Source organism: Cetorhinus maximus, chromosome 15, assembly GCF_964194155.1.
Source record: "Cetorhinus maximus chromosome 15, sCetMax3.hap1.1, whole genome shotgun sequence".
Lineage (NCBI taxonomy): Eukaryota > Metazoa > Chordata > Chondrichthyes > Lamniformes > Cetorhinidae > Cetorhinus > Cetorhinus maximus.
The window spans coordinates 67,566,307-67,584,254 of record NC_135893.1 but is presented as its reverse complement, the minus strand read 5'-3'; the positions used below and the strand labels follow the sequence as shown (position 1 = coordinate 67,584,254).

Here is a 17,948-nt window from a genome sequence, read left to right as displayed (position 1 = left end):
ATGGAATTGAAAGCTAGTCTCAGTAATGGTGACCATGGAGCTACCATTGATTGTCGTAAAAACCCTTCTGGTTCATGGATGCCCTTTAGGGAAGGAAATCTGACATCCTTACCTGGTCTGGCCTATATGTGATTCCAGACCTTCAGCAAAGTGGTTGACTCTAAACTGACCTTGGAAATGGCCTAGCAAGCCACTCAGTTCAAGGGCAATTAGGGATGGGCAACAAATGCTGGCTTTGCCAGTGATGCCCACATCCCATGAGAGAATAAATTAAAAAATGAGATTCCACATGATCAAAAGCGTCACTCCCACAAAGTGATAGAGGATGAATTTGGAGGGTGACCAGCCTCTTGATTAGCAGCTGGTCCAAGAGGTCAGCAGGCTCTCAGATTGGAAAAATCACCAGAGGGGACTTGAAGAGGAAGGGAAAAAGAATTTTAAATAGGGGGAGAAAGAATGCAAAATGTATAAATGTTTTAAATATAAATTATTTTATTTACTTTGTAGTATAGATCCGATTGTTGCATTTCATACCTTAGACTACATTATTATCTCTTTCACCTGCACTCAACATGTCTACGTATAATGATGGCAATGTGAATTAAATCAAATCTTCCTTTCAGAATTAACTGATATATCACCAATAATGAGCCTCTGATGGTCAATTTAAGCAAGTATGTTCAGCCTCAGATTCTGCGCCCTTTTATGAAGCACCAAAGTTCAGAACATGGCAGTCCTTAAATCCCTCAACTTTATTGTGACTCTAAGTCATTTGTTGCTGTGTGTTATACATTTAGCAGTGTAGCTAAAAAGTTCCTATAAAAAATCCCTCGGCACCATTCTGATGGCATCATAAGTATTCTCCCTGGAGTCGTGGCCAGTATTCATCTCTCAGTAGATACATTGCTGTTTGTGGGAGCTTGCTGTACACAACTTGACTGCTATGTTTCCTACATTACAATAGTGACTACACTTCAAAAGTATTTCATTGGCTGTAATGTGTTTTGGGCCTTCCTAACCTCATGAAAGGCGCTATATAAATCCAAGTTCTTTCAATCCATGACACAATGAGCGAAGTGTTATGTGCCCCGATGGTTCCCACCAAACCTCGTATTTGTTGGATTGTGACCTTTTGTGTCTGAAACTGACTGTGATCAAGGTTGACGAGAAGAAAGCGCAAGTTTCTAAGAAGGGCGCCAAGAAAGCACAGAAAAAGTTTCCTGTGAAGGGCGGCAAGAAGAGGAAACGATCCAGGAAAGAAAGTTACTCCATCTACATCTACAAAGTGAGGAAGCAGGTTCACCCTGACACCAGCATCTCCTCCAAGGCCATAAGCATCACGAACTCGTTCGTGAACGATATTTTCAAGCGCATCGCGGGTGAGGCTTCCCGGCTGGCCCATTACAACAAGCGCAGCACCATCAGCTCCTGGGAGATCCAGACCGCTGTGTGTCTGCTGCTGCCCGGGGAACTGGCCAAGTGCCGTGTCGGAAGGGACAAAGGCGGTGGCCAAGTACACCAACTCCAAGTAAAACTCCGCAATGGACTGAAGAACACATAAATGGACTTAATCCTTAATAGCCCATTTGGCAGAAAAATTCACTCACTCTGTAGAGGGTGATGTGGTTCGAACTTCTGAGATGTGGACCTGGATTTTCCCCCTGGAGGCAGGTGGTGGATTTGGGAAAATTCCCAGCTCGGCCCATCCACTTCGGGAGAAAGTTCCCACATAGGTGGGATTTTCATTCTGGGTGAGGGGGTGGAGGGGGCTAGAGATGGGCCAGCTAACACAGGAAAACATTTGGAGGCAGCCACAGGGCTGTTTAAAAGGCACACCTCAGTGCTATGTTACTTTGTCTCAGTTATAATGAAAACAAGCCCCCAGCTTCCTCACCCTCCCCCACACACTCCTCATGCCCCATCCGTGCCACCTCATGTCCCCCACCTAGCCACTGGGGACCCTCATTCCCCCCATGTGAAGAAAGGCTCTCCAAACAATCCCTGTGGCCGCTCATGCCCTCCATAGTAAGCTATGGCATTTCCATGCCTAGTCACCCTATACACTGTATAGAAGCAGTGAACCCTCTCGTGGCAGTAGGATGTGTGTAAAAAAAATGTTTTTGTAAAAGAGTCATTGATCAATAATTTCCCAATTTCTTCAGAAACTCCTTTTTACTATGGGGCAATGAAAGTGTCAATCTTTCAGACCTTTTAAAGTTTCAATAGCTGAAACTGCAGGTACTTGAAGCCTCTTAACATTGTGTAAATAAATATTGTGCAATTGACAACAGAGATCAGGGAGACAGAGATGTCAACAGAGATCAGGGAGACAGAGATGTCAATCAAGCAATGTTTTCTCTGGGGCTCAGGTGTTTCAGTACTCTAATGGTTGTCTGGGCTCTTAGTCAAGCACATATAATGAGGCTTGGCTGAGAGTCCAGAAATCCGTTAGCCTATTTTTTATACACATCCTAGTGTCACTATAAGATTCATTACCCATTATACACTGTATAGAAGCAAAGGGGCATGGAAGTGCCATAGTTTGGCATGGGGAATGAGGGGCCATAGGGGCTGGAGGGGTGGGGGAGGAGCCTTACCTTGGCATGGGGGGCCTATGGGGCCATATGGGGTGGGTCAGGGGCACATCTTGGCATGGGGAGGACCTTTTGAACTTACCTTTTAAAAGGTTCCCTCATGCAGGCTATGAGGGGCTGTGAATCACGACTCATTGATAACTTTGCCCAACTCTTTGAAAATTGCGGAGGACCAAGACATGCCTATCCCTACAATGGGGTCAGCTAGGTTGAGAGTGCAGTGTGCAGGCTTGCGACCTGAATCAGCCCACACCCTTTAAGGTCCTATTGAAATTTGTAAAAGCCAGATATGGGGTGGGGAATCCCAGAATCAAGTCCTTGCTGCCCATTTTAAAGGGCTCCCAAGTCAACCCGACTCAATGAAAATCCAGGCAGCTGTTTCCTCCTGGGTTTTGTAATACAGCATTTGGTGATGCACTGATGCACATGGTGCACTCCCATTTCCATATACTGAAGTGACTGATTGTGCAGGTCATAGAATCCATACAGCATAGAAGAAGGCCACTCACCCATCATGTCTGTGTTGGCCCTTTGAAAGAGCTATCTAATTACTCCCACTCCCCATTTTACCAGACTCACAGCATTCCTTTAAATTTTTCATTAAAAAAAACCAGAGTAAATAGCTAAATATCTAGTCATTTGAATTTGAAATCTGCTGTCAAATTAAAATTTAATATTTAGTAATACAGCCCCTCCCCAAGTGCTGTATCAAAATGAGATACAATTGGTAAAATAGGATTTTTGGAGGTAGATTTATTTATGTTCTCCCCTTGATTCATTATTTCTCAAGTGTCAATGCAATGGTGGCACATTGCCAATTTTAACAGGATTGGTATGTAGAAATCTGTTTTAAGCTGTTCAGAAACTGTGGCAATTGCTGCCTCTGGTGTGCTGTTCTGGTTCAGTGTTGCAGAGCTTTTGTCTGTCATATCCATGGAAGCAACAAAAAGGATGAGGGACAGTCCTGTGCTTTGGACTAAGTAGCCCTTCTAACAACAAGCTCTTGGACAGCATTGTCTATGTGCAGCTTCCGGTTCCCATTATGTTTTTTCATTTGTTGAGATGCCAGACAAGATTGTCAAATGTTGGCAACTGCAGCGCAAATTTTGATTTGATGCATGTGGAGACAAAGACATGCGTTACATCATAATTCAGAGAAATAGTAAGTTGAGTTGCGATAGTGAGGGGATTATATCAATGTGACCAATTTTCTTTCTTTCACAATAGCATTTGTGACTATATTGTGCACAGAAATTTTGTAGCATTTGAAGTTCCCCTTTTTGTAATTGATTCATTTAACAAAATTGCACTCAGAAATTGCATCTTTTTGAAGTTGTCTGTTCCACATTTTCTTAATGGCTCATTAGTTATAGAGAAAACTGGAATTCAAGATCTCTGATCTCTTATTAGAATTCTTTCTCCTTCCCCCTTAATTTGGGCTTGTTGCTCCAGTGCATCACCCATTCCCTGGAAGGGATGGAATCGAACATACAAACATATAAATTAGGAGCAGGAGTAGGCCATTCGGCCTCTCGAGCCTGCTCCGCCATTCAATAAGATCATGGCTGATCTGAATGTAACCTCAACTCCACATTCCTGCCTACCCCCAAAACTTGTTATTGTGCTGTAACTCTTTTTGAAGGGGGTGTGAGGTCGAAGCAGTGTTTTTTGCTCTCTTCCTGCGATTGTATCTTCCTTTTTCCCACTCTATGCTGACATCCCAGCCTTGACCAGGAACTTGCCATGCAGGATTGCAAACTTCCCCTTTTCTTTGCACTCTGGTGCTGCAGTTGTGGAATGCGACTCTGTACCAAAACAGCTGCTTTGTCAAAGAGATCTAATCCTTTGGAGGGTTGTTAGAATTCTGCTTTGAAATGGGAGCACAAAATGGGTGCTACTGCACTGGCTGCCTGTTATACACCCCCACCCTTTGGTGATAGCAGTGACTTCAAAGGGGCTGAGTTATTGGGCAGGGTGTATAACAGGCAACCAGCAAGGTGCTGCCCCAAAACTAATTTCTACAAAAAAAGAAACATTGGCAGGTAACCCATGATAAACTCAAAAGATTATAAATGTTGGATTTCAGAAATAAAAATGAGAAATGGTTAGAATTACACGGTGGGTTGATCATCAGATGAGATAGAAAAGCATATAAGCTCATGAGAAATAGGAGCTGGAGCTGGCCAGATGTTCCATTGAGCCTGTTGCACCATTCAGTAGCTGAACTTCTTCTACATCAACTCTACTTTCCCGCCCTATTTCCATTTCCTATGCTTTGGCAAAGCCTGTCAGATGAAAAGGGTTGCAACACACAATCCTAAACTTTGGGTCGGTTGTGGCTCTGTTGGTAGCGCTCTCACCCCTGAGTCAGAAACACATGAGCTCAAGTCCCACTCCAGAGACACGAACGGAAAAATCTAGGGTGGTACGGTATTGAGGGGATACTGATTTGTCAGTGGTGGTGTTTTTCGGATGAGATGCTAAACCATGAGATGTCTGCCCTCTTCGATGGACGTAAAATGTCCCACAATATTATTTTGAAGAAGAGCAGTGGAGTTCTTCTCACTGTCTTGCCAATACTTAACCCTCATTGAAAAAAATTATCAGGTCATTATCATGGTTCTGTTTGTGGGAGCTTGCCATGTGAAAATTGATTGCCACATTACAACAGCCACTGCACTTCAAGAATACTTCATTGGCTGTAAAATACTTTCAACGATCCGATGGTTGTGAAAGGTGCTACAAAAATGCAAGTTCTTGCTTTCAAACATGTCTTTCACTTTTGCACAGTGATTGGTTGTTGTTTCTTGCACTAGGTGCCCAGCACCTATTCTGCATGCACCTGTAACTTGCAAATACTTTTCAGATTTAATTACTATTGAAATGGTGAGTAAAGCAGGCAAGATTTCCATGTTGATTATTTCTATACCAAGTCCAATTCTGCAATCAATGCATAGGAGATAGAAATTATCAAGCACGTCTTCTTAATGTGAGAACCAATCTTAATTGGCATATTTTTCTTTTGCAAAGTAAACCCGCAGTTACATTTTGCCATTGAAGTGCTTCTGCGTGCCAAGATTGAAGTGCTTCTGGGTAGTCTGTACACAGCAATAAATCTGCACGGAGGGTTGTATAAGATTTAATGATTGTGGTTTGTATTGATCTTTGTGCTCATCCAGTTCTGGCTTCTTGCACATCTGCAATTTTCATCACTTCAAAACTGGTGGCCATGTCTTCAGCTACCTCAGCCTCAAATCTCTGGAATTTCCTCCCTAAACCTCTTTTCCTCTCTATCTCTCTCTATCTCTCTCTCCTCCTTTAAGATGCCCCTTATTGAGCAAGCTTTTGACCTGCTGCAATACCTCCTCATGTGGCTTGATGTCAAATTTTGGTTCGATTGCGCTCCTCTAAAGCGCTGTGGGACAATATATGAATGCAAGTTGTTGAATGGATGCAACAGGCTATAACATGGATCAACACCTAAAAAGCAACTCGGAGAGCATCTGAGCAATCGAATCACAACCTGTTCCAGGTATAGCATTTAGGTTATCTACATAAACACAAGTGAGGTGATGTCTGTATTTATGGTATTAGCTGCTGACAGTGTGATCAGTGCTTTGTGTTTCATCTCAATCACATAGCCATTCATGTTGGTACTTGTTGCAAAATTACACACCTTATTCTGCAATCAGTTCTGTCATTTATTTTGAAACTTTGAGAAACTGAAATGAAACTGGATTGCCACCAAAAGAAGCCCTGAATAATTTATGACATGATTACCTTTCAAAGTAGTACTTTAAAATTCCCTCAAATCAATATATGTACCTTGACACAAGTTTCTATGCTTCACTCACATGGGCTTTGGTTTGTACCAACTGTCCAATGTAGCTATGCAGCTTTCACATGGGTTGCCAACTCTCCAGGATTGCCCTGAAGTCTCCAGAGAATGAAGATTAATCTCCTGGACACTACTGCAAACAAAACCCAGGAGGAAAATCAGAGCAACGTTCAAGCAATTAATTTAAAAAAAAAGTTTTGAATGCTTACATTTATTATTTATTAAAAATATTGGATGGAGATGGTGAAAAAGTTGTTTGATTGGCAGGAGGTCATGTGATGAAACCTCCAGGAATAATTCCAGCCAATGTTGGTGACCTATTTTCGATCAGCAGATGCTTCTCTTCCAGTGGAACTGTCTGGCCTACAATGGATTACTGGCAAGTTCCTCTCAGCAGAGATGTACGAATAGAGCAGGATTCTTAAGTTCATTAATAAAATGAATCAGTCTCCTGGATTTCCATGGAGTCAATTTATTCCAAGAAAGGATTCCTATTAAATGCTCCGAAGTGAGAAATTGTTGGAATAAATCAAATTCTCATGGCTGTAAAACAACTTGTGACACCACATTTCCTTTTTTGTAAAGGAGCATTCAACAAAAGTGGTTGTGCAAGTTCTAGTCATGCTCCAAGAATACTACTGTCACCCAGAAATACTTCCATTTTTTATTTATGAAACTCATCATTCACAGATCTCAAAGTAGTGTTTTGGATTTACTTTATCCCATTAAGAATCTAGAGGCAGTGTTGGTGGAGGGTCATAACTGTGCTACCATTTAAAGTCTGGCATGAATGGCAAAGCAGCATTGAAGCACAATGTCAAGGCTGTATTGCCCCAAGGGAGATGGTGGTGTAGTGGTAATGTCACTGGACCACTAATCCAGAGGTCCAGGTGAATTCTTTGGGGACATGGGTTCATGGCAGCTGGTGGAATTTAAATCTGGAATTAAACGCTAATCTCAGTGATTATGACTACAAAACTATCATCGATTGTCGTAAAAACCCTAACCCTAATGTCCTTTAGGGAAGGAAATCTGCTATCCTTACCCGGTCTGGCCTACATGTAACTCTAGACCTCTGAAATGGCTGAGCAAGCCACTCAGTTCAAGATGAGCAACAAATGCTGGCCTTGCCAGTGATGAATAAAGGAAAAAAGTAGTATGGGCTTGGATCATCATGCCCCACTGTGCATCAATCCTCAGACCCTCATCAATCCTTAGACACCTTTGTATCAATGGACCTTTCATCACAAAGAGGTCTAAAAGGAAAATCTCCTCTGTTTACTGACTGTAAGGGTCCTTTATGAAATGGGCTGTCTCAATCCAATTCTTATGAAACTACTGATCCTACTCGCAGAATAATGACACTCTTACCTAGAGAAGACACAAGAAGTCCAGTGTAGGAAATGGAAATACATCACACAGATGATGTACAGGTGTTGAGGCACGTTGTTGGGGCAGAATAGAATAAGCTTAACTGTATGGAAAACAAAAACAGAATTACCTGGAAAAACTCAGCAGGTCTGGCAGCATCGGCGGAGAAGAAATCAGTTAACGTTTCGAGCCTTCATGGCCCTTCGGCAGAACTGAAGCATAGTTAGAAGAACCTTCTTCTAACTATGCTTCAGTTCTGCCGAAGGGCCATGAAGGCTCGAAACGTTAACTGATTTCTTCTCCGCCGATGCTGCCAGACCTGCTGAGTTTTTCCAGGTAATTCTGTTTTTGTTTTGGATTTCCAGCATCCGCAGTAGCTTTTAGCTTTTTGTTTTTAACTGTATGGAACTGGTTGTGCTAGACCTGTCCTGCGAGGGCTTAATAGTACATGCAGCAGAAAAAGTTCCATTTCCCAGACTAATGTCCCTCACCTTAATGAGCATTAACATCTTTGAGAAAAGAACAAAAATTTGTAAGTTCTGGTATATGTTAAACTTGAAGTTAATCCCCCTCTTTAGCCCACACAATGTGTTCTACCCAAGTTAATAAAGAAATGCATCTAAGTAAGCACTTATCACAGTGAAAGATCTCAAAATACTTCACAATTTTTGAAGTACAGCCTATAGCTAGATAGTTTGACATTTAAAAATTGAATTATTCAATAATTTTCAGTAGCACCAATGATATCACAGCAAAGTGGGAATTCTATTTTTTTAAAAAATAAGAACTGAAGAAGCAATTTTAATTAGACAATTTGTAATAAAGGGGAATCAGTTATACCATAAGGTTATAACAACTCTGGTTGGACATATTCCTGGTGGATCCATCATCTTGCCTCTCGCCTTGAAATGCCCCATCCCAGTCAAAGAACCATCTTTTACATTTCCAATACTGTTATGACGAAGAAGTGAAAGGGTTCAAAGAAAATTGAAAACTCAAAGAATGCACATTTTGAAGATTTTTCTTCTAGTTTGCTCACAGCTGAATCCAGGAGATTATTCCCCGGGTCCTGGAGGATCCAGGACAATCTGGAGGGTTGGCAACCCGAACTGTTGCTGTGCAGGCAGATTGTTTCCTGGGTATCTGCTGCTCTTGGTGTGATCACTAGGGGGCAGGGTGGAGGGAGTGGGGGTGGGGGGTGGTTGGTTACAGGTGAGAGATTAAATCCCTTCTGGTTTAATGACTCCTGTTCCTCACTCTGGCCATGAAACTCATGTCCTCCATATGATACTTTCCCTAAAGACCGTGCTCTCAAAACACTTTCCCTTTGATGAATTGGGGTGTAAACCAACACCACACTGTATAAATTTGTGAATGAGTGCATTTAACTTCCGAATGAAGAAAAGGCACATACATTGAGAGCACAACAAATGTTGTAAATACCAGCGTTACTTTAGTTTTAGTTCAGTAGCTGGGTGACTTCACTTTGAGAAATTGGAATGCATGACTGAAGAAAATCCTGCTTTAATATAGTTATTTCACATGGAATTTTAATAAGCTATTTTGTTTTACCTTACCATATGCAGTTACACAAGGACAGAGGGTAAGTCATACTCCAAAGCCAGTTAAAGGAAGGAAGTAGTCTTGGCTGATACATGGTATAGCAAAGCAGACTGTGTTTTCTGCACAAGAGTGTGTCTGTTTTCATGAACTCTATGGCACAGTGCAATTAACAGTTGTTTTTACACACTATAACCCAACTCTTTCCTCTGATTTATTTTTGTAGCCCAGAGTACATTGCTGATGGAATTTTTCCAAGGAAAATATTCCAGCCTATCCTTGGAGACACATTCCATGTGCTGCGTTTCGAACAGCCAGTTACATACGGTGCTGTTTTCCCAGATTTGCTTGGTAACATTTTATCAGCTGTCATTACCTAAAACTGCACCAGCAAAGAAACAAAACAATCCATTAATTATTGTTAAAGATTTTGTCACAATTAGACTGTGCCCCCATTCTCATCTCATTACCCATTGTCGGCGGACAAGGCCTGACCATACGGAGCCTGGATTTCTTCGCAGCTGCTGGCTGTTCTGCACCACAGTTAGCAGGTGCATTACTCTGTAAAGCCACAATTTTAAAATTCTCATCCTTGTTTTTATATCCCTCCATGGCCTCGGTCCTATCTCTATAACCTGCTCCAGTCCTCTGAGGTCTCTGCGCTCCTCCAATTCTGGCCTCTCGTGCATCCCTGTCTTTTATTACTCTGCCATTCGAGCATGTGTCTTCAATGCCTAGACCCATGGCTGTGGAAATCTCTCCTTAAGTCGCTCTACCTCTCGCTCCTCCTTCAAACCTACTCCTTTAAATGAGCCTTTGGCCACCTGTCCTAATGATTCCTTTTGTGACCGGATGTCAAATTTTGTCTGATAATGCTCCTGTGAAGCACCTTGGGATGTTTTCCTATGTTAAGGATGTGATATAAATACAATGTTGTTGTTGCACTCAACAGGACTGCAAACATTACCATCTCTCTCACCCTTTCTTCCTCACTCAAAAAAACAAACTGTGAGTATGTGCGCTGTTAATGGGCATCTAACGTTTTTCCATTTCAATTACAAACCAAAACAATGAGGTTTCATAGAATCGTAGGGATAGATTTTACATGCCCCTACCGGGCATGTTTTCATTGGGGGGCGATTGGGGAGGGGTGCACGTAAAATTGGGCAGGTGTCCAGCCCACCTCCCTTTCTGCCCAGGCTGAGCTCACCCCCATGACATGGTAGATTGGCAGGCGTCGAAATCGGCAGCCCACCCACTATATGTAAATAAATAATTAAGTGTCAATTGAGCTTGTTACCAAGCCAACCGTCCCCAATAATATTCTGCCCACGCACTAATACAGTTGCCATGGGCAGGCGGACGGGAATGGGCAGGTTGCCTTTTTTAAAAAGTTTTTTAAAGGGCGAAAAGGAAAGGGGGGATACTATCTTTGGGAGGTGCCTTTTGTGCATCGGGGACAGCCCCCTAAGATAGTACCCTCCCCTTCTTTCCAACCGCCTCTAAACCCACCCCTCCCTAAGCTGGCCAAACCCTCCCTGCACAGTACCCCGGACTTACCTCACGCTGGGATCCATAGCACTGGCTCCTAGGGACTGAGCTCTTGGTTTTGCCCAGGCTGCTGGAGTGGCTGGACAATGGGATTATCTAGTGAGGGGCGGAAGTCCCACTGTGAGCCAATTTAACCGCCCGTTGCATATTATGGCTGTGGGGCGGCTTGCAGGGAGCGAGTCCGCAACCCCCCCCACCCTTGTAAGATGCAGCCCTTAGTATTTCACAGTCCAGGAGGAGGCCCATCATACTTAATCTGACTCACTGACCCACTTTTTCCATTTGCCTGTCAGTATTCCCAAACGATTTTAATTTTTTTTTTCTTTTTTAATATATTTCTCCACATCCCTTTTAAAAGCAGTTTCTTGGTTTTGCAGTGCCATCATGGTTCCTAGTAGGACGTTCCAGGCCCTAACATTATACTGCTGAAGACAATGTCTCCTAACCTCTCCTTTTATGTAATTGGTGAAATCTTAGATATTGACCCATTGACCAATGGAAATAGTTTTTTCTTCCTTAAAAGAAAGAACTTACATTTCTATAGCATCTTTCATGACCTCAGCATGTCTCAAAATACTTTATAGTCGATGAAATACTTTTGAAATGTAGTCACTTTTGTACTGAAGGAAGACTATTTATAATTTTGACACCCTATTGAGTTCCCTCTTAACCTTCTGTAATGAAAAGAAGCCCGGTTTCTCTAGAGTCTCTTCATAACTAAAGCCTCTTGTGCCTTTTTATTTATTGATGAAATTGTTTACTTCATCAGGTTAAAATACTGGCGCATTTAAAAGTGGCAGTAATGGAAGATTCTAGAGAGATGTTTAATATCGAGTCACCTGGATGAATATGGAAACAGAACTAGGCCATTTGACCCTTACAGCCTATTCTGCCATTCAACTAGATCATGGCCAATCTGTATCTTAGCTTCATCAGTCTCAGCAGCTTCTTGGGGTCTTTTGGGGGAGCATTGGGGTTGGGGGGGGGGGGGTGCAGTGTTGGGTATTCTAGATTTCCACTATCCTTTGTGTGAAGAAGTGCTTCCTGACATCATCCCTGAACGGCCTAGCTCTAATTTGAATGTATAATTAATATATAATTATAGTTAATTATAATAAAACTTATAATAATTAATTAAGAAGGCAAATGGAATTTTGGCCTGTATTGCTAGGGGATTGGAGTTTAAGAATAGGGAAGTCTTGTTACAACTGTACGGGGTGTTGGTGAGGCCGCACATGGAGTACTGTGTACAGCTTTGGTCCCTGTATTTAAGAAAGGATATAGTGGCATTGGAGGCAGTACAAAAGAGATTCACTAGGCTGATTCCTGGGATGAAGGGGTTGACTTATCAAGAACAGCTAAACAGGTTAGGCCTCTATTCATTAAAGCTTAGAAGAATGAGGGGTGATCTTATTGAAACGTACAAGATTCTGAGGGGGCTTGACAGGGTAGATGTTGAGAAGATGTTTCCACCAGTGGGGGAATCTCGAACTAGGGGACATCGTTACAAAATAAGGGGACACTCATTTAAAACTGAGATGCGAAGGAATTTCTTCTCTCAGAGGGTAGCGAATGTCCGGAATTTTCTACCCCAGAGAGTTATGGAAGCTAGATCACTGTAAATATTTAAAGAGGAGTTAGATACATTTTTGAAATATCGGGGAGTTGAGGGCTATGAAGAGCTGGCACGAAAGAGGAGTTGAGGCCATGATCAGCCATAAACATATTGAATAGCAAGGCAGGCTTGAGGGGCCGAATGGCCTACTCCTCCTATTTCTTATGTATGTTCACTTGTTCTGGACTCGCATCAGAGGAAATCAGGCGGATACAGAGAAACTATCAACTCTTTTGATCATCTTAAATACTTCAATTAAATCACTCCTTAGTCTTCAATATTCAAGGGGACACAATCCTAGTCTATGCAACCTGTTCTCACAATTTAACTCTTTGGCCCCAGGGGGATTCTGGACCCAGATCTGTGCAGCAAGGCTCCATGCACAAAGTGAAAACTCAGTGTTTCCAGCGGCAAGCAAATTATCACTCAAGCTTTTAGCTTTTGATAGTTCAGCAGTGGACTATTAAATCTCTATGATTTTTAAAAATATATTGGTTTTGCATGGCATTGCTGGGGGGTGGTTTGGGGAGGGGTGACTGGGGGTGACAGAAAATGCAATTGATCACAAAGGAATGGGCTGAGATAAAGAAATTGATCATTTTTCTTTTTAATATTTACTCCTTCCCTCCTAGAAATCACATGTTTCAAAAGATCCCACAGAAAAATCACATCCTCTGCCCCTCCATTTCCCCAAAAATGTATCAAGTACAAGCCTCGGATAATCTAAGTTATGTGGCCTAAAGAATTCTTCTGATGGGTCTATTGTCTCTGCCTGGCCAAAGAGACTGTAAGCACAGGGAGATAATTTTGCACCAAGTTGTGTTTTCAGTTTCAAGCCAGTAAAGCTAGGTAGTGAAACAGGATAGGTTTCCCTGGTAACCTGTTTTGTGAGTGAGGCTTCAACATGTGACTTCTGACTTTGAGACAAGAGTGCTATCACTGAGCTGTTACGGCAATCGGGAATCCACCCAGGGTCCCCTGCGATCGGAAGCCTCCACCACCCCTGTGATCAGGTGTCCCCCTGGGGTCTGTTGTGATTGGGAGCGCCCACCCCACTCCACCGTGTTTGGGAACACTCGTTGATTCTTGGCACATTCCCAACTTCCAGTTTCATCCACTAACTGGCAGAGAGGTAAATCTTCTCCATGGGAGTAAAAGAGGCACCTTTCACAACCTCAGAGTGTCTCAAATCACTTCATAGCCAATGGAGCTTTTTTTTTAAGTGTGGCAAGGTTCCACAAAGTGATATTGACCAGATAATCTATCTTTACTGTTATTGGATGAGAGATAAATATTGGTCAGGACACTGGGGGAACTCCACTGCTCTTCAAATAATGCCATGGGATTTTACATCTCTCCCGAGAGGGCAAACAGCACCTCAATTTAACGTTTCGTCCAAAAGATAGTAACTGCGACAGCACAGCAGTACCTCACTCAGTACTGCGCTGGGAACATCAGTGTGAGTTATGTGCTCAAGTCCCTGGAGTAGGACTTCAACTCACGACCTCCTGTCGCCACTGAGACACAGTGAACAGGTTGGGAGAGCTAACTTTGTGTCATTTAGAGCTGCAAAGGGATGAGAACAGGTTGCCATACTCGCTGCTTTAACAGAGAATGATGTACTGCTCAGGCTGTATGATTCAGTGCTTAAATTAATATTTTTCTCTGCAAATTACAACCTCTGTGCTCAAGCTTAATTATGTGTAAGGCTTGAAATGGGTCGAACAAGAAATGTTGTTGATTCAGCTTTGTGAAGAAAAACACTTCTTTATATGCCCTTTGTTGACTCAGCGACTTTAATAACATAGCATACATACACATCTGTGCTGCCTTCTCTTTTCATTTGTAATGTACTCTGTTTATCCAGTGGAATCTGACTGTTACAAATATTGTCTCAAAAGCAAATTACTTAACCCTATACTGCCTCTGTAATGCATGCCACATAACTGGCAAAATGCTTCAAGCATAGGGTTGCTCGGGGGGGCGGGGAGGGTCGGATCGGATCGGATGGGATGTGGGGGGAGTGTCACACATTTGGATCCCAGGCAACCAGCATGACTAAGGCTGTGGGAAGAAAGGTGGGGGCATGAGGTTTGGGGAGGGATGACTGGGGGTGACAGAAAATGCAATTGACCACAAAGGAATGGGCTGAGATAAAGAAATTGATCATTATTCTTTTTAACATTTAACACTTCCCTCCTTGAAATCAGATATGTTTCAGAAGATCCCACAGAAAAAATCACATCCTCTGTCCCCCTATTTCCCCAACCCCGTCCCTCCATTTCCCCAACCCCTGTCCCGCCATTTCCCCAACCCCGTCCCTCCATTTCCCCAACCCCTGCCCCTCCATTTCCCCAACCCCTGTCCCGCCATTTCCCCAACCCCTGTCCCGCCATTTCCCCAACCCCTGTCCCGCCATTTCCCTATCCCTCCGTTCTTGCCGTCCCCGTCCCCTCTGCACTCACCATCCCTCCTCTTTCCCCTACTCGTCCCTCCGCTCTCCCCCTCTCTTGTCTCTCCGCTCTCCCCTTCCCCCGCCCCTCTGCTCTCCCCTTCCCCCGCCCCTCTGCTCTCCCCTTACCCCGCCCCTCTGCTCTCCCCTTACCCCGCCCCTCTGCTCTCGCCTTCCCCTGCCCCTCTGCTCTCCCCTCCCCTCCGCTCTCCCCCTCCCCCGCCCCTCCGCTCTCCCCCTCCCCCGCCCCTCCGCTCTCCCCCTCCCCCGCCCCTCCGCTCTCCCCTCCCCCGCCCTCCGCTCCTCCCGCCCCTCCGCTCTCCCCCTCCTCCCCCGCCCCTCCGCTCTCCCCCTCCTCTCCCGCCCCTCCGCTCTCCCCCTCTCCCACCCCCCCGCTCTCCCCCTCTCCCGCCCCCGCCCCTCTCCTGCACCCTCGCCCCTCTCCCCCCTCTCCCTCGCCCCCGCCCAGCTCCCCCGCCCCCACCCATCTCCCTCGTCCCCGCCCATCTCCCCCACCCCTCTCCCTCCCCCTCCCCTCTGTTCTCCCCCACACCTACTCCCTCCCCTCACCCACTCCCTCCTCCCCTCACCCACTCCCTCCTCCCCTCACCCACTCCCGCCCCTCACCCACTCCCTCCCCTCGCCCACTCCCTCCCCTCACCTACTCCCTCCCTCCCCTCACCCACTCCCTCTGCTCTACCCCTCACCCACCCTCTGCTCTACCCCTCACCCACTCCTCTGCTCTACCCCTCACCCACTCCCTCTGCTCTAACCCTCACCCACTCCCTCTGCTCTACCCCTCACCCACTCCCTCCGCTCTACCCCTCCCAATCGCAATGCCCCACCACTCGCCCCTCTCCCCCTCCCTCACCCCCTCCCTCACTGCTCTCCCCCTCCCTCACCCCTCTCCCCCCTCCCTCGGCCTCTCCCCCCTCCCTCGCCCTCCACCCCTCTCCCTCGCCCCCCCACCCTCCTCCCCACCCCTCGCCCTCCTTTCTCCCCCTCACCCCCTCCCTCCGCTCGCCCCCTCACCCCTCCCTCCGCCCTCCCTCTGCCGTCCCCCCCTACGCTCTTCCCCACCCTCTGCCCTCATCCTCTCAACTCCCCACTGTGCTCTCCCCTCCCCCGCTGCGCTCTCCCCTCCCCCCCTGCGCTCTCCCCTCCCCCCTTGCGCTCTCCTCCTCCCACCTTGCGCTCTCCTCCTCCCACCTTGCGCTCTCCTCCTCCCACCTTGCGCTCTCCTCCTCCTCCCCTCCTTTCCACTCTCCCCCTCCCCTTCACACCCTCCCCTTTCAACTCCCCACTCCACTCTCCCCCTCCCCCACCACGGTCTCCCCTTCCCTCTGCTCACCCCTGCCCGCCCTCCCCTCCCTCTGCCCTCTCCCCCCTGCCCCTCTCCCATCCCCCTCTCACCACCCTCTCCCTCCGCCCCCCCCGTCCCCGTCCCTCTGCCCTCCCCCTCCCTCCGCCGTCCCCCTCCCCCGCTCTCCCCCTCCCCGTCCCCCCGCTCTCCCCCTCCCCGTCCCTCCGCTCTCCCCCTCCCCGTCCCTCCGCTCTCCCCCTCCCCGTCCCTCCGCTCTCCCCTCCCGTCCCTCCGCTCTCCCCCTCCCGTCCCTCCGCTCTCCCCCTCCCCGTCCCTCCGCTCTCCCTGTCCCGCTCTCCCTCCCCGTCTCCGCTCTCCCCCTCCCCGTCCCTCCGCTCTCCCCCTCCCCGTCCCTCCGCTCTCCCCCTCCCCGTCCTCCTCTCCCCTCCCCGTCCCTCCGCTCTCCCCCTCCCCGTCCCTCCGCTCTCCCCCCTCCCCGTCCCTCCGCTCTCCCCCTCCCCGTCCCTCCGCTCTCCCCCTCCCCGTCCCTCCGCTCTCCCCCTCCCCGTCCCTCCGCTCTCCCCCCTCCCCGTCCCTCCGCTCTCCCCTCCCCGTCCTCCGCTCTCCCCCTCCCCGTCCCTCCGCTCTCCCCCTCCCCGTCCCTCCGCTCTCCCCCTCCCCGTCCCTCCGCTCTCCCCCTCCCCGTCCCTCCGCTCTCCCCCTCCCCGTCCCTCCGCTCTCCCCTCCCCGTCCCTCCGCTCTCCCCCTCCCCGTCCCTCCGCTCTCCCCCTCCCCGTCCCTCCGCTCTCCCCTCCCCGTCCCCGCTCTCCCCTCCCCGTCCCTCCCGCTCTCCCCCTCCCGCTCTCCCCCTCCCCGTCCCCGCTCCCCCTCCCCGTCCCCCCGCGCTCCCCCTCCCCGTCCCCCGCGCTCCCCCTCCCCCGTCCCCCGCTCCCCCCTCCCGTCCCCCCGCTCTCCCCCTCCCCGTCCCCCCGCTCTCCCCCTCCCCGTCCCTCCGCTCTCCCCCTCCCCGTCCCCCGCTCTCCCCCTCCCCGTCCCTCCGCTCTCCCCTCCCCGTCCCTCCGCTCTCCCCCTCCTCTCGCCCCTCCGCTCTCCCCCTCCAAATGCCCCGCCCATCTCCCACCCTTGCCCCTCTACCCCTCCCACACCCCTCCCCCCCTCCATTGCCCATCTCCCTCACCCCCGCCCATCTCCCTCGTCCCTGCCCATCTCCCCCATCCCTCTCCCTCCCTCGCCCCTCTGTTCTCCCCCTCACCCACTCCCTCCCCTCTCCCACTCCCTCCCTCCCCTCATCCACTCCCTCCCTCCCTCCCTCACCCACTTCCTCCGCTCCACCCCTCCCAATGCCCCTCCCCTCGCCCCCTCCCTCGCCATTCTCACCCTCGCCCCTCTCACCCTCGCCCCCTCACCCTCGCCCCTCTCACCCTCGCCCCCACCCCTCTCCCTCGTCACCATCCCTTTGCCCCTCCGTTCTCCCCCTCCGTTCTCCCCCTCACCCATTCCCTCTGCTCTCCCCCTCACCCCTCCCCTCCCTCCGCCCTCATTCCCTCCGCTCTCCCCCTCCCTCTGCCCTCATCCCCTCCACTCTTCCCCTCTCTCCGCCCTCATCTTCTCCCCTCCCCTTGCGCTCTCCCCCTCCCCCCTTG

At 48.0% G+C, this 17,948-nt stretch overlaps 2 protein-coding genes across 3 annotated transcripts in view; one reads left to right on the top strand and one right to left on the bottom strand.

Annotated features, from left to right (window-relative positions):
- Positions 1-17,948, top strand: part of chlsn (cholesin) — a 352,627-nt gene that overhangs the window by 290,272 nt on the left and 44,407 nt on the right. The gene's annotated exons all lie outside the window — the stretch shown is intronic.
- Positions 1-17,948, bottom strand: part of gpr146 (G protein-coupled receptor 146) — a 90,345-nt gene that overhangs the window by 63,098 nt on the left and 9,299 nt on the right. The window contains exon 2 of one of the 2 annotated variants that reach the window (XM_078558579.1): positions 6,449-6,565. The exons of the other annotated variant lie outside the window; for it this stretch is intronic. The gene's annotated coding sequence lies outside the window, so the exon portion shown is untranslated. The remainder of the gene's footprint in view (positions 1-6,448; positions 6,566-17,948) is intronic. 2 annotated transcript variants of the gene reach the window in all.